This window comes from Natator depressus, chromosome 2 (assembly GCF_965152275.1).
Source record: "Natator depressus isolate rNatDep1 chromosome 2, rNatDep2.hap1, whole genome shotgun sequence".
NCBI classification, from domain to species: domain Eukaryota; kingdom Metazoa; phylum Chordata; order Testudines; family Cheloniidae; genus Natator; species Natator depressus.
The window spans coordinates 83,851,866-83,869,472 of NC_134235.1; the positions used below are offsets into that span (position 1 = coordinate 83,851,866).

The 17,607-nt window shown below is 40.1% G+C and overlaps 1 long non-coding RNA gene across 1 annotated transcript; it reads left to right on the top strand.

Moving 5' to 3' along the window:
• Positions 1–40: 40 nt before the first annotated feature.
• LOC141981456 (uncharacterized) lies at positions 41–10,971 on the top strand. Its single transcript, XR_012637783.1, has 3 exons — positions 41–113; positions 3,436–3,698; positions 10,947–10,971. It is a non-coding gene; the product is annotated as an uncharacterized LOC141981456 (long non-coding RNA).
• The last annotated feature ends 6,636 nt before the right edge of the window (positions 10,972–17,607 follow it).

Here is a 17,607-nt window from a genome sequence, read left to right on the forward strand (position 1 = left end):
CTTCGGGTTAGGGGGAAAGAAACCCGCCCGGGGCGCCCCAGTCCCTGAGAGATCATGCAGAGGAAAGACCCTCCACCTACACACCCGGGGACTAAAGAAATCACTGACAGCCGGTGAGCTGGAGAGGCCGGGGGCAGAGGGACTAGGGGGGGAGATTGGAGGAACAGGGGAAAATGGTTTACACGTAGGGCTTGCCAGAAATGTAATACAAGGTTCCTTGGGCAGCAGAGATTAGCCCACAGCAGTTTTGTAGCAGTCTGTACTGCTTCCATTAGGCCTTCTCTACAACGGCCAGACTACAGCAAAAAAGCATGGTTAAGTCTGGCGCTTGCGAGGAAGGTGCTAACATCCTTGCCCTGGCCAATGTAGACAGAGCATAGTCAGGGGTGGGACTCCTATTATTACATGTTTATACTGCACCTAGACTAGTGAGGAGCTGAATTCTGATTGGGGCCTCAAGATTAGAGCTGTGCGAATAACTGGTTTTTAGCTCCCTGGCCAAACCAGGAAAAATAGTTTCAGGTCAAACCGCAATGAATTTTTTTGAAATTTTCAGTGAACCAAAAAAGAAATAAAACACACAGACACACACACATCAAAACAAAACATTTAGATTTTCCCAGCAAAAACAATTAGGCAAATTTGACATGAATTTGCAAAATGTTTTCGTGTCACCAAATCTGCTTTTTTCAGTAAAAAAAATTTTGTCTGAAAAATTTCACCCAGCATTATCGGCACTAGAGGCAACTGATCTCATTAACCTCTGAGGATAGAACAAGAAGCAATGGGCTTAAATTGCAGCAAGGGTAGTTTAGGTTGGACATTAGGAAAAACTTCCTGTCAGGATAGTTAAGCACTGGAATAAATTGTCTAGGGAAGTTGTGGAATCTCCGTCAGTGGAAATTTTTAAGAACAGGTTAGGCAAACACCTGTCAGGAATGGTCTAGATAATTTAGTCCTGCCATGAGTGCAAAGGACTGGACTACTAGATGACTTCTGGAGGTCCCTTTCAGACCTATGATTATTATGCCAAAATAATAAACAATGGTAATAATGTCTGGCTGTAAATTCTGGAGGTCTTTGTGCAAAGAGATATGGAAAGGGGTTCTTCGCTCATGGATAAGTGACAACAGGGCCCACAAAGAACAGGGGTAGGGAGATATCATCATTCCTGTACCATCCCGGTAGGGCTGACGCTGGCCAGAATGGCTTTACAAGAAAGCACAGACAGGAGAGTCCTGGGTAATGATCTGTAAATACCGCAAAAAGTTATGGATGAACATTTGTTAGAATTTTTGAACAAATTTGCCCTGACTGCATTCCATCTCTTTTTGTGTTCACGGCAAAATTTAGAGTGAGCACTGCAAAATATTCACAGAAAATAACGTTTTGAATTTATTTTTGCAAGTATTCAAAGTGGAAACCGGATTTAGGGTTATGCTAATCCAAATCAGAGAACAGAAACGTTGTGGCAATTATATGTCCAATCAAATAAACACAAATTTCAAATGCTGTACTTAAAGCAATACTTGCTACAAAGAGTCCTTGGGAAATGTATAAGATCAAAGACAGTGCATTCAATCAATGAATACATTAATGTAAATTGAGATCTATTCACAGACAATTCTTGGGGGGTGGGGTGGGGGGGAGGGAAAGGGAAGAAAGGCTAGATCTGATGAATAAACTGTTTCCGGCTAACTCTAGTGCTGGGCAATATGCACTCCACTATGTTTCTGGAAGTGACCTACATGCTCACATGAAATCTGCTTTGTTTGGCTTCGAGCAGCCTCATAACCGGGCTTATGTTGTAGAAAGGGCCATGGCACTGGCCTTTCACACAAGGCAGAGTATCACCCTATGAGAAAGTTGTACCAGTAACACTTGTAGTGATTCAGCTGTAAAACTGGGTTTATGTTAAAAAAAGACAAAATAACTTGCAAAGGAGAAAAATTGTGTTTGTGGTTGTTGTTTGTTTTGCTTCTTTATGATGTGCATAGGTGGCCTGATTTTTTTTTAAGTTTTTTTTTTAGTTTCCTTTTGGTTTTTAGTATTAGAAAATCAGGTCACATTTGGGCTAGAAAACTAGATGACGGCTGAATTAGTGGAATAGTAATAAGAAAAGGAGTACTTGTGGCACCTTAGAGACTAACCAATTTATTTGAGCATAAGCTTTCGTGAGCTACAGCTCACTTCGTCGGATGCATTCCGTGGAAAATACACAAGTACTCCTTTTCTTTTTGCGAACACGGCTGCTACTCTGAAACCTGGAATAGTAATGTCGCAAAAGCCAAGAACATGAAAGGAGTTTTTACTCAGACCGTTTAAAACTTATGTTTGTTTTTAACACTTGTGTCATTCTTTAAATAAGGAAGTTTTGATGAGATTCAGCCCTCCAATTAAGATTTAGCAATCAGAATAAAATGTCTTTGAGACCTCTAACAAAACCAGGGAAGACCAGACATGACATTCCTTATATTGCTTAGGTAATAAACAAAATAGAATTAAAGCAAAACAAAAATCCACACCCTTTCAGGCCATTATACAGCATAAAGCTGAGCACACATACACACACACACACACACACAAAAGTTACAAAAACTCTTTCAAGTCTCCTGTAGCTGAAAACCAGATGCTAAATCTGATCTGAGCTAATTTGGATAAACAGGTTAAAAAAATAGTAGAGGATTTGTTGTTTTATTTTCTGCTTATACAGAGAGCAGTTTAGTACTTTCAGTATTCAATTGATTGGTCTGTGTCTTAGTAAGAATTATTTGACCAGTCATAATAAACTGTATTTTAATGCTGGCTTCAAACCTGACAATTCTGTTGTTCAAACTTTGAGGAAAAAAGTGTGAAGACCTCATACTAGAATTTATGTAATCCTCCATATGTAGTTATGTAAAGATTTCTCCTGCCAGCAGTACGTCTATGAAGTTGTAACTCAGGGTTTAGCAGAGTTACCTTTGTCAGCCTGAAAAAAATATAGTAGAAGGGTTAACGGCATTCTGCCTAGTCTATGGAATTGGACACTAGTAAAAGGGAACAAGTAACACCTTAAGACATGAATGATGTGGCAGCAGAGGCTGAGTTTATGAAGGGTCCCAGGAAAAGAGGTAGCTCCACTTTACTTTGAAGATTAGAGAGAGCTGAAAGGAGAAAACAGCCATTCTTGTGTGATGGTCTTTTCTTATCAGCACCTCCGAACTACACTGTTTCTTGTAAACAACGTAGTCCATATCTGTCAGCAAAATGGTCAATTTTTCAGTTCCTCCATGCTTCCTGGATTTTGGTGTGGGAACCGTACTTTCCTGATACAGTTTCCTGGGCTAGGCTGGAGGAACGCCTGAGCTTTCTGTTCCTTCAAGAGGTACATTCATCTCATAACCAGGCAGATTTTTTTGTGCATGTGTGATTGTTTTTTAAATTAAACAATAGCGCCCAGCTTAGTGGCAGAGTAATACTTATCTTGAAAGAAGTTTATCTTGAGGAGGGATGTGAAAGAGGAGAGCACAGATACTTCACTGGGATGAAGAGGGAATTTCAAGAAGGGATGGAAACAGCACTGGCAGTAGACCCCACGGGGAAGAATATAGGTGTCAGAGGAGCAAAAGGAGAAGACAGAATGCTGAAGACCATGTATAGATCAAGAACAGTGAAAATGGGAAAGTGACTCTTAGACTTGACAAGAGCCTCAGTAGGTAAGATATTTTAATTATTAATCTCTTTAAATAATCCCAATTTTTAAATTGCAATTTTGAGTATTTTTTTTATAATTTACCTCACCCTCTTACTTCTAGGAAGCAGTGTTTTCTCTCATGATTGATGCACAGAAAGATCCTAATACAGGTTTTCAGTACAGGCAAATTCAAATGATTGCAATAATGCTCATATGCTGCCCTTCCAAATGCTAGCATTTACCAATTCAAGCTGCAGGCACCAAGACTTTGTAATACACAATCAGTTTTTGTGTACCATTGCCTTCTACTGGGTAGAAAGTTAGAACTGTTTAATTATATGTCATAATAAGCCTTAATACTGCTATAGCTATTGAAGATTCTCTTGTGTAGCTGAAGGACCGACTTCAACCCATGGTTACAACCATGAAGTAAGGGCTGGCCTGTATCTGTAGTAATAAGTTTGTTTTTCTTTGCAATATGAATTCAACTGGCTGATCGTAAATCTTACTCTCTGTAATGGTTCCTGATAAGTGGATGAGTATACTTTTAAGAAGGCTGTTCGCACAAAGACTTTTATTAAGGAACACTTGAGATTTTCAAAGCCATCGAGAAGATTTAGGGCTTGTTTACACCAACACTCGGACCACGGCAAGCTGGGGTGTAAATATACCCCACCCTAGCCTTCCACAATCTAACTGTTCACATGCACCCTCGTTACATATGTTAGAAGTTCATTAGAGTGCTCTTATCTAGTCCTCTTTTAAACGGGCCTACCTCAAAGCGCTCTAATGAACTGTTAAGGCGCATCTGTAAGGTGCACACAAATAGTTAGAGTGAGGCAGCCTAATGCAGGGTAAATTCACACCCCAGCTTGCCACAGTCTGTTTGTGCAAACAAGCCCCAAAACACATCTCTTCCATTACTTTCAACTAAAGATGTGTCTAAATTCACTCCCTGGCACCAGTATTACTTCACTGGCATGAATTCCTAACTTTGTATATACCCGTGTTGCTTTCCAAAACTAGATCTTGTTCCTCTGAATCAGCCTTGTTTCTGCTCCAGAGAGATTGGATTTTTACTGTTAAACCCATCTACAATGCACAATTATTAAAATTCAGTGAAAGGAGGAATTTTGTTTAAAGTTAGTTTAGGCTATATACATCTGATGCACATTTTACAGCTGTCTGTTACCAATTCTTTGGCATAATTAGTTATAGGTAGAACTGGTAGGGCTGCCTATTAAGGTCACTCAACCTTTCCTAGTATGAGGCCCTGTTTTCAGTTGTTTATAACTTTGCCAAATTTTAACCTTTTGGGTTGATATTTTCCATGTTGGGTGTGTGCCTGAAGGCCCTCCGTCTCTGCTGCTATCCAACCCCCCCACCTCCTTCCAGATCCTCCCCCCGACCACATTTCTCAGCCTTCTGCATTTTGTCCAGACTCTTTCTTCCTTCTCCTCCCTGCTACCTGAATGCCAGCAACACAAGCATTGAGAGCACAGGAGAGACAGTCACCCTGCTCTCAGTTCCTGTCTTCCTGGCACCAGTACAACCGCTGGCTGCCAGAAGGAACAATTTCAGGAAAAGTCCTGCTCAGCTCAGCTCCTGCCTTCCTGGGCTGAAGCATGCTCAGTTGCTCTGCAGGATGGTCCATGCACAATCTGATCATAGACAGGACATGTGAAGGGATCGAGCATGCCCAGCATAGACAGACAATCTTCAGATAATTTAGCGGCCAAACTCTAATAAGTCTCTACTGAGCATGTGCTGAGATTTTTTTTTTTTAAATAAGGTGGCCAAATTTAGGCGAATTTTCCAGGGAAGAGCAATAAGGCATATCCCTGACATCAATGTCACGTGCCTCCTGCCAAATTTCAAGCCTTTGGTCCAAGGCATAGTGGTGCTAGAGCTTCTTACTTAAGTGGCTGTCTATTGTTTTCTTTTAAAAAACGGGCAAAAGAACTTTTCTTCTCCCTAATCGGGTTGTTAGAAATGGCCGAATCATTTTAGCTGTCACTTTAAAAAAATATAGCCTAAAGAGGACATCTGGCATAGGAAATTTTTGCCCAAATGGTTAAAGTTTGGCAGTTATAAGAGCCATAAACACCTGGAAAAAATGTCTGATAATGGGACGTGTTGGGCTACAGGCAGCACTACCAGTTCTGCCTATAATTAGCAATCTAAAGGACTCATAATAGAAAGTTGTGCCCATCATAAGGCTACTTGTTGCTTCTTACTGCATCACATGAAGCTTCTATAGCAGATCACATCATAGAAAGTTACATATATTGCTCTTCTCAGGCTGGATCATGTCATGGTGCCTGGTTATCTGACAAACACACTGTAATACATTTCTTCCTTGTCCCCAGCTGTGTAAGGAAGAAGAGTTGCTGAAATATGGTGTAGAGCAATCCAAATACAATGCCAGTTCAGCACAACTGCCAGATACAGACACATTAGAAAAAGCTTAGCCTTGTTCTGCACCTGATTACGCACACTTGTCTCATTTCTTCCTTTTCTGATTCACAAATAGAATTAAGTATTTTGTCAAAGAAATCATTCTTATGACCCTGTAGGCTATAAAACGAACATTCAATTCCAGTGAATCTATCACTCTGGCGAGGGCTTGTTTCCATCCTCAAATCTCCAGGAAATACTTGGGCACAGAGAATGCAAAAGTATTATCAACGATTTGAAGGGCCAGGAAACTCTGACTGGGAGATGAGATTGGATTATTAGTCAGACGTAAATCACTGAGGGGAAAAATGCCATATCTATGAATTTTTCAGTATTTCCTATATTGAAATCTGCCTGTGAACTGAAACAAATATCTAAAACAATATACTAAAGAAATTAAATGGCAGGATATGGAAGGGTAACCGATCTCTGCCATTTTCCATTGTTATACTGGCCTCTGACTTTATTAATTGCTTTGGTCAATCTGTTTTTCCTTTAGTTTATTAAAAAGAGTTATCCAAAGCCAGACTTGCAGTTTTATGTATGTTGCTCACAAACTTACCTGGACAAGGAGTAGTAGCAGAAATCTCAAAAACATTCTCTATTTATAACTCCCTTTCCCAGTTTTAGTTTGCTACTAGAGACATATCTTATTGAGTGCCAGAGATCTGTAACAGGAAGCCTGGCAGAAGGGGGCTAGGGAGGGTTCTAGGCAGAATCTCCACAGCGAACCACAGAAAGAGCAAGACACAGCCACAGCAGCTTTATGAATGACACTATTTTCCTTATTCTAATAAAAGTTCCTTGTTCAGTATACAAAGTTAGCAACTCTTCATGAATCTTTACCATTGTCATGTGACAATGGTGTCAAAAGTAGAGTAATTTTGAATAAGCATAAATAAGGAGGAAAAGAAAATGCTGAAATTCAGCCTTCTATGAGACTTTCACACTGATAAACCTAGGGAATGGCCCGAGTGCAAAAAGAGTCCTTTACTGAGTCTGAACCAAAACAAAACTTAACCGAGAGAGTGACGAAGTATAAGTCATCTCATAGATGTATGCAGTGGGGAATGAAGTTCAAGTTGTATAAATCATTTACCTTTACTGAGAAAGGAGCAAATAACTGCATAATTTAATTCCAAAGCCAGAATGCTACACAAGAACAAATAGGCTTTTACGCAAGGGTGCAGAGGCCAGGAGAAAGCATGGAAGTTTTACTAGGACTCATACAAGCAAACAGAACAGCATCACATGGGAATCAGTAAGAACACAAAAGATTGTCTAGTAGTTGGAGTTTTAAACAGGGAGCTTTCAGAAAAATTACAGTTAGTGTCTGACCTAACTCTAGAAGAGATCATGCAAATGACAGAGTAGTCAGAGCGAGGTTAGAGCCACCACTGCTCTTGGGCATCAGTGGGATCTTCAGCATCCAAAAAAACACTGCCCTCTGCCATTATTGCTAAGTAGTACTCTTAACAGGTAATAGTTGTAGGCCCTTCTCCTGTATGTAGACCAGCAACTATTGGTGAACATGACACAGCCAGAAAATTACAGAGACCCAGTTTAGCTGCTTATAGGGTTGACATGTTATCCAGGGTTCTCTCAACCCAAAGCTCTTGGTAACGTTACTCTTTGCGAGGCAGTTTCAGGAAATAAATCAATAGGGACACAACACATCTGTCTGATTAAAGATTGGCACAAACCCAAAGTGCTTTTATGCAAAATTACTGTTGTATTTGAGCTCCAGCACACACAGATATGCAAAAGGTTAGAGCTCCCCAAACCTATAGTTACCCACAATCTGGAGAGGTCTCGAGTGGTCAAATGACAAGGTTCAGGTGGCCAGCCCTCTGCCTGTTGCTGGGGATTCCAAGAGATGTCCAGAAGGTCAAATCCAAATCACTCAGACCTCTTTCCCTTTTTATGCTCAAAATGTCACATAGCTTGTCAATCACCAATAACCACTGAGCACGCAACTTGTTAAGCAAGAAGTTTCAAGCAGTCAGTTAGACAGATGTGTTTTTGCAGAGTCTACGGTCTCCTGGGCCCCAACACATGCATATCAGAAGTCAAAAATAGATAGACTTCCAGTCTTTCCAAAACCACATACTTCAGCAGTTTGAAAGAAGCAAGACAGGATGGCGCAGAATCATGCTCAATTCTCATGGTCACTCTCCCTCCCCTCCTGGCCTGCCTAGTTATAATAAGGTTGCTACAAAGGCTTTACAGCTGCTTTTGGAAATAAGCATAATAATCAATATTCCAGTACTGGCAGTGGCCTCGGCATTTAGCTGGGCTGTCAAAACTCCCCTGACAGATCAGAACAATTTTGCAAACCTTAGAAATAAATATTTGTCCTAAGTGGCCCTGTTGTCAGTGGACATAACTGCACCAGAGATACTATACAATTGAGATACAGAAGAAAAATATAGCATTTTCATTATTACTTGTACTAAAGCAGCATTTAGAGATCCTTGACTGAGACTGGGCCATCATTGTGCTAGTTGCTGTTACAAATATAATCAGAGGCAGTCTTACCCTAAATAGTTTACAATCTAAACAGACAAGTCAAACAGAAGAATGGCAGATAGTTCTCACAAAAGATGTTTGTGGAAGAGCTAGGAATTGAACTCAGATTTTCTGTGGCCTATGCCAGTGCCATAACCACAAGATTGTCCTTTTCAGCTGTTCTAAATCAGTTGAATTATTGAGTGAACCTCATAGCAAAGGTGCTCATGCTACAACCTTACGGAAGGGAGATAATTGTGTTGAGAGGTGTCCTAAACTTATTCAACAGGAGCTGACAACTTCGTGATGATTATCCAAATGAATTGACCAGACAAAACTCTCCTTAAGGTCCAGAAGGTAACTAGATTTGAAAAAGTGGTGGAACCAATGCCTAATCCAGATTGTATATTAATTCCTGTTAACAACTGTTTATATAGAAAAGAGAAGGAGAGTGGGCAAAAATGTGAAATCTGCCTTTTCTTTAAACCAATAGCAGGGAGTCAGGCAAGAGGGGAGTAGATATCTGCTTTGCAATGAAGCAGAGAGAGACATACTGTAGAGATACAACTGTTGTCTTTATTCTGTTGAAGTTCCTCCTCCAGTGTTAAAAGAAAGAACCTTTCTGTGAGTCTTTGTCCTTGTTGCATGGACAGATGATTCCTGATAAGTCAAGTGGCAAGCACTTGCCTAAGTACATTGCTTCCAATCGATCAAGATGCCCCATATCCAAAATTAAAACACATTTTTATAACATGGTCAATTGCTCTCTGCTTCTCGGCAGGAAGATATGGTGATCTCTCACATTTAGGATAGTTTTGAGGAAAGCTTTTAACAGGAACTTGTAATACAATTAAATTACAAATCCAATCAATAATTAAGACTTACATCAGTAAACGTGTCAGTCAAGCCTGGGAAAGGGATTATCTCAAGGTGCAATAAAGACTGATAACTGACATAAGATGACATTTCAGGTCTCTTCCTGTTCCTATGGAAGTCAATGGGAGTTTTGAAATCAATTTTAATAGCAGCATGATCAGGCAATTTGGAAATAAATACATTACTTTTTCAGCCCTAATTTATGTGACCATTCACACAAAAATAAAATGCCTCAATAAAATAACACTAAAATTAAGGATAGTCTTCCTTACAGAACCTGTCGTTAAACCACAAGAGGCACAGGAACAATTTATTTGAGCTACTAAAGAAAAATTTATGAGAACATACAGCAATTTAGTACTTCTACCATAAAACAAACTTGAAACTGGGCAAAAGAAAATATACTTCATATTTTAGAGTGTAAGCATGTCTTGAGATATGTTTATATAGCACCTCCTAGGACAACAAGGCCCTGGTACTGAATGGAGTCTCTCATACTTAGATTGTAAATGTTAAATAATAAATAGTCATGTTAGGAATTTAAGAAGTGAGCATTTCTTGGATCCCTCCTAAACTTCCTAGGCGTCTAAATTCCATGAGCCAAATTCTGCCCTTACTGCCATCCCACAGAAGTCCTTTCTTTTTCTTAACAAACAAACAAAAAAACCTTTTAAAAAAAGTCTATGGGTAAAAAACTTTAAGTGACATCTAGGGACTATGATACTCCTCTTGATGTTAGCTGGAGTCACATGGAGAATTCTTGCACACCACTTTCAAAAATCTATCGCTTAATGGGCTATGCAAGTTGACCGCCCCCCTCCCCGCCCCAACCTCTTGCTTATTAAAAATATGAACTATTGCTTATTCCATACTTCCTTAATGCTGCAGAGAGAGAGAGAGAGAGAGAGAGTGTAAAGTATGTTACTAATAAACAATATAAATAGTGCAGGATTAATTTGGTAGCAACAATGAAGGTCTAGATTTTTCCGACAAACAGAAAAAAATATATAGGGGATAGGGACAAAAGATTCCACGAAGGACCTCCTCATGGAGTTCCAAAAGATTGTTCCTAGAGCTAGTTGGAAATAAGAGGATGAATTTTTCATACAAATGTTTGAAAAATATGTCCCACTGTTTTGTTGAAAAACTTTGAGATTTGAAAATTTTCAACCACCTCTAGTTCATTTTAGCTCCACGCAGTGTAAGGACAAAGTGTTCCAACTTCCAAATATTTCCAGGTCTTCATGATCCACCAGAGGCCAAGAACATCCATTCAGGAACCTCTGATCTCCACCCTGCTCCCTAACCCTCCAGTGGCTCTCTCCCTTCCACCATGGAATCAAGTTGATAGGGCTTCCTTTGCCCTTAGCAGCCCCCTAACACAGAGAAACATGCCATGTAAAGTTAATACAGTCTATTCTTTTTTCAGTGACTATCTTGCTGATCGCCTGAGGAGAGGAAATTACATATTCACCCCTTTATACCCTCTCCCTTCCGACACATGGATTATACTCCCATGGAAGACATGGAGATAAGGTGTGTGAGGCCAAAAAGGCAGCTGACTTTGCTGTTGCCCCCAGGGGAGGTATCTGCAGGTATTCATTTTCTCAACACATGGAGGCAGAGGGGACAATTGATTCAATATACTTGTCTTACCAGCAGCAAATCAGCAGCTGCTACTTGCCCATAGCAGTTCCCCTGTCTGCAGAGCCACAGACATTACTCAGATTCTGATAGCCTCCTCTCCCCTTGGTAGCAGCCATATAGTGTACTTCAGACATTATGCTGTCACTATTGATCCCAAACAGCTGGGGCGGATTATACAACTCCAAAACAACAGATTTGTAAGATGTTAGGGAGCACAGAACTTTTATATCTCCTGTAAGAAGGAAAATAAGGACCTTGTTTATAGAAAAGGAGTACTTGTGGCACCTTAGAGACTAACCTTGTTTATATGAGCTTCTTCCCTCCAAATTTCTTGACAACAATCCGATATTCAGAGTGCACGTGTTTTGCAAGCAGCAGCAAGCCCATTTCCCCCAGTATCAGGCAACTAGTTTCCAGTTTCCATGACCTTTCATAGTTTGTACAGCCTTGGAAAACTGCAGATACATGAAAAAAGTCCTCAGTATACTTTACTCAATTTTCAGAAGGCAGAGACAAAATACATTGACAGCATTTTCATATGAATCACTATTCCAAATGCCATTCCTTGTATAACAGAGAATCACAAAAGATTTGGTTTTGACCCAAAACCATAATACAGGTTAAAATATTTCAGTGATACAAGCAGGTGTGTATAGTCTTTAGTCTTTTAAAAACACATTTAAAATCTATTTTAATATAAAAAGGCATTCAGTAAAGGGGAACAAATTAACATAAATAAATCACTTCACCACAGCCATCTTTGGGGTAGAGGGCATCAGTTAGAAAATTAGTATGTAGCTTATTAGACAACACTGAGGGGAAAGAAAAAAAGTTTGGCCAGTGTTACCAGGTGAAACTGCCCACTTATGAAAAATACTGCAGTATAGGTTAGTCCGTAATTCTATGATGACTTATGCCCAGCAGCCAGATTCTCTGCAACATTAACACTCTTTCACAATGCTTCAGTGACAAAGGGGCCATAAAGCTGACTTAACTGACTACCATGGAGGGAAAGTAGAAGCAAAAAAGCAAATGCAGTTTTAGGCTGCACACACACAGGAATAGTTTCATGGGCTAGGGAGGGTTGGATTTGTGAGAAAAGTAAAGTAAAGTATATATATAAAGCTTCAACAAACAATCAAGGGGGAATAGGATAACCACTTACAAGCATGTAAACAGTGAAGGAGCCAAATCATTTAAAGTGTAGTTAAACTCTCAAAAGTCACTAGGAATGGCACAGTAAGGTCCCATGTTTGTCTCACCACATATTTTTCAGATAGCAAGTTGAAAGATGGCTTTAAAAACTCCTATCCTTGCAATTCAAACTGGAGTCTGAAGGTTATGTTGTATTCTTTCTGGCTCAGGGAACATTACTAATAATTAAGATTCTGACATTGGAATTTGGTTAATAATTCTGTTGTTTGGGGCAGAAACAAATCAAATTCACTTTTGCTGCATTGGTTCTGCAGGGCTAACAGGAGTATAATTAGTAAAAACTTAATATTTTTCAGAAAGCTAAGCAGATGTGATTCAAAATATACACAAAGAGAAAAAAACCATTGAATAAGAAAGTGGTGCTTTTAAAATCAAATAGCAAGTTTTCTGACCATAACTGCAGTGCAATGTGGTTCTAGGGGAGGGAGGGAGAGAGAGAGAGTGTGTGTGTGTGTGAGTGAGAGGGATGAAACAGACTGTTGCAACCTTTTTCTTGAGATTTAGCCTATACATATTTGATATTAGTCTGTGGAAGACTCCTGAGGGAAGTAGTAAAAGCCTCATATCTTCATTATTAAAAATTTGTTTGGACAAAGCAGTTGAGACTACATTCCAGCACTGCCAAAGTGGTAAATTAATTAGCTTAATAGGTCTATTCAAAAAGAGAGACTTTGAATTGATTTGCATGCATATTTATATGATAAATCCATAACCCTAAAATAAAGGAGGAAGCCTTAGAAGGTGGTAATAAATTATAATCTGGGATTGTGTGAAAAGGAGGTTTGATGTTACTCCATCCCAGAACATGTAGTAGTTTGCTTTTCTTCCTTACTTCTTCCAAAGTAAGTTATCATCTTACTTTGTTCTGAGAAGGGATCAGACTACACCAGCCAAACAGCCCACCATCATTCCCTGAGATTAGTCCATTCAGTTTGGAAGAGGTACTATAAATACCTGAAGGAGTCTCATCCCAGCACCTGCAATTCTGACCCCTACCAGTACCCCTACTGATTGGTGAAAGTCTGGAGCAATTGGTCATCCCATGATTGAAGTAGCCAATAGGTCATTCAGGGATGAATCTTCTCTCTTTGAAAACACACTAACCCAACTAAACACCGACAAAACCCACCCTAGATACATTGGATCTAGCCAATTACTACCCAGTATCAAACCTTAAATTCCTCAGAAGGATCACAGAGAAGCTAGCCAAAGAACAACAACAAGCTGATCTAGCTAAAGCCAATCCTAGGCCTTGGACAATCTGTGTTCAAGCCAGGACACAGGATGGAAACAGCTTTAGTGACACTGATGGATGATCTCCTACTGTCATTGGATGATGGTCAGACATTCTTATCATCCTGGACCTCATAATATAAAATTCTTACTATCTCCACTAAGAGACGTAGCAAGGGTCCAGAAAAGTGTGCTAATATTTCTTCCTTTGTTCTTTGTGTTCACTTTCTATTGTCTTCATGACTAAAACACAGACTATGTGTTGCCCACAAGATTGTTATGCTTACCTTGGCTGAGAATGGCCTTTTCAACTTCTAATTTAAATCAAAACATTAAAAGTTCAATTGTGTAAATCTGTCATGCTTTTGGCTCTGAGAACTTCCTTAGATTAACTAGAGGCAGTGTTGGGTGGGGAAAGAAAGGCTCAACCAGTCAGTTTTATTGAAAACAGTACAGCAGCCATGGCTCTGGAAAGGTTAAGAGCTACTACACACCACAATCTTGGACAGTTACCCTTTACAAAAGGAATAATAAAGAACAAGGTCAATTAGTTTACAAAGTTAAGGGTGTGCAGGCAGTGCAATTTAAGTTAATCAGAATTAACATCCACACATGGTCTTATAGACATCACATTAATCAAAGTGTAAAGTAAACAGGGAGTGGTATATACAGCCAAATCTCTCCCTTTTTAGGTTAAAAAAAAAAGCAAAGGTGGGGAGAAGAGATCCGTGTCTCAGATCGTTGCTCCTCTGTAGTATCATCCTTGCTGCAAGGGGAGACCTGTAGGGATGAAAATTTGGGGTGGGGAATTTTCTGTTAAATATTTATAGAAACTGGGATTAGCAGGGATTGCAGATTTCTGTTTTATCTGAAAACCAGCCCTTAATAATGTGAGTGCCCTGCTCTCAGTGGGACACGATGAACCCATACAGCTCCTTCTCCTGGATGCTCATGTTCAGTCCCTCAGAGGTTGTTGATCACAGGTCAGAAAGTAGCAGTAATTTACTCTTAATGCATCTTCAATTCTAATAGATTTCAAGAGGAACATGCTGCATGGATCAATTGCTCTAACTCCTCCCAGCCCCAGCCATGTCATTCTCTTGTTCCCCCTGCAACTAAGAAACACTATCAGTAGAGGGGTAGATGTGTTTGAGTGAGTGTTGTAATCATTCTATTTAAATTAAGTCTCATGATATTTGGTGTTCTTCTTAAAACCTCAGCTCCTGCAGTCATGTAATTATGCCAGAACCTCAGCACAATAAAATGGGGGTCCTGTGGAAAAAAAAATGGTATGTGATCATCAGGGATCCTAGTTTCCATGATAAAAAAACCCCAAATTCTCTAATTAAAAACCCCCAGCATTTTTCTGCAATTAAAATGAAATGCTGAACTTTAGTTTCCCTAGTCACAATATATAGATAGGTATCAGTTGAACACAATGTATTACTGATATTTTTACAATTTTTAAGCATGTTTGATGCTTACCAGTGCCACAATCATTACACAGTTGAACCATGTATTCCACCTAGTAACAATTGACTCGGGTAGAAGCACTGGCAAATCAACACTCTGTTTATTCAGGTATCTCAAGAACCATGCACAATGAGCTGGAGCTTTTACTAAAAGTGACTTCATGAAAGCAAGAAAGCGATCCGCTTGCTTTAAGTTATCTCGTCAAGTATTTCCTGCCGGAGCGACTATATGTGCATAGCAATGAATGTGGGCACAGTTTGACCACAGGTTGCAAAGCACATCATTCCAAGCCTTTGCCATGTACTGTCTGTTACGAATGCTAATATTCAATCAAGTGGGATGCTGAATTCCACGATGCAGGAAATCAAGGGTTGTGAAATGGTGGCATGATTAACTTTTCCAAGGTACACTGTCTTTACAAGCTGTGGTGCAGTAGTGTCAGCATGTTTAGGAGGATCTACCTTGAGGACATGAAATAAAATGCTGAAAACTGGTCTATTTTGGAAGTCAGTTGCTTAATCAGCAATCATGGCAATGGAGTTTCCTTTCAGAAGAAGGTGCTGTTTTCCCTCTTCAAAAAGAGTTGGTAAGTAATGGGAATACAATTGATCTGACTTGGGAATTACACCAACTTTAAGTGCTTGCTGAAAAAAAATATCTGACAACAGATAATCCATTTTATGCAGAGGAATGTCTGCTTTTACACACATTCGAACAAAATCTGAAATGACAGATTCATGCTGTTGTTTGGCAGTTGCAAAATGCTGGAATGATCCAGTCACAGCACATTATTTCTTTACTGGTTTCAGAGTAATAGCCGTGTTAGTCTGTATTCGCAAAAAGAAAAGGAGTACTTGTGGCACCTTAGAGACTAACCAATTTATTTGAGCATGAGCTTTCGTGAGCTACAGCTCACTTCATCGGATGCATACTGTGGAAGCTGCAGAAGACATTATATACACACAGAGACCATGAAACAATACCTCCTCACACCCCACTCTCCTGCTGGTAATAGCTTATCTAAAGTGATCATCAAGTTGGGCCATTTCCAGCACAAATCCAGGTTTTCTCACCCTCCGCCCCCCACCCCAAACTCACTCTCCTGCTGGTAATAGCCCATCCAAAGTGACCACTCTCTTCACAATGTGTATGATAATCAAGGTGGGCCATTTCCTGCACAAATCTTTACTGTTGTCGATGGCCCTGCTGTTTGAGCCTCTTGTTTTCATTTCTTTTCATTCAGTTTGTTTAGTGCTTTCCCTGTGTTCTACACGTGTCTGCCTTCAAATGTGATCTACAGCCTTGCTGTGTCCAGTATGGAACATTAGCATCAACGTGAAATTTGTCCTTGCCAAACTTGTGACAGTCTTTCGGAGTGATTTTTAAAGTTTTTGGCATCTTTTCATAACTTTAATTACTCACTTCTGGAGGCTGAAGTGAAATTTGATGTGCTGAAGTGAAATTTGATGTGCATTTAAAAGACAAACCCCTATACTCCATTGAGGAACCTTTACATGTTGGAAGCAGTTGATTGGAGTATGTTTAGCTGTAAATTTAAAAGGCATTCAAAAAAAATCAACCACAAGAGTGGAAAGTGTGACAAAGCTCTGTCCTTGTCTCCGTGGGTCCCGCATTTCCTGGAGGATTTTGCTAGCCTCAGAGGCTCACTGTGACCCTCCACGTAGCCCTTCTCTCTCTAGAGGCAAGGGTCACAGCTTACTGAGCCATTTTCATCATAAGCCAGCAAGGGAGGTGAGGAGAAGCAACCGTCCCTCGCACAGTCTCTGTTGTCTCCCAGTCTCAGTGATTAATAAGGGAAGGAAGGGTAGAGCCCGGGCCTGCCCTCTACTCCGGGCTCCAGCCCAGGGACCCTAATAGTAGCAGCTATGGTAGCTGACTTTTTGGAAATAGGACATGTACAATTCCCTGGGCCACTTCCCCACAGTAGCCCCCACTCAATATCTCCTTCACCATTACCTCAGGGCCTCCTTCCTTGCACCTGATATGGATTTGTACTGCTTAGTTCCTCCAACAGCGTGGCTTCCTCCTACAGCTCCTGACACGCATGCCTCACTGACTAACTGGGAGGCTTTTAACTAGTTCCAGCCAGCCCTTGATTGGCTTCAGGTGTCCCAATCAGCCTAGCTATCTCCACTGCTTTCTAGAAGGATCTTAATTGGCCCCAGGTGTCTTGATTAACCTGGAGCAACTGTCATTTGGTTACCATGGTACCAGGGATTTGTTTAGCCTGGGGCTAACATACCTGGTCCTCACAACTTTACTATAGCCATCTGGCCTTGCCCCGTCACAAAAGTTGCACACGTTGAAAAATTGACGCTGTCACTTTCAGTAAAATTTAGTTTATATGTTTTTTAGGGCTGTCAAGCGATTAAAGAAATTGTGATTAATGGCACTGTTAAACAATAATAGAATACCATTTACTTAAATATTTTTGGACGGTTTCTACATTTTCAGATATTGATTTCAATGACAACACAGAATGCAAAGTATACAATGCTCAC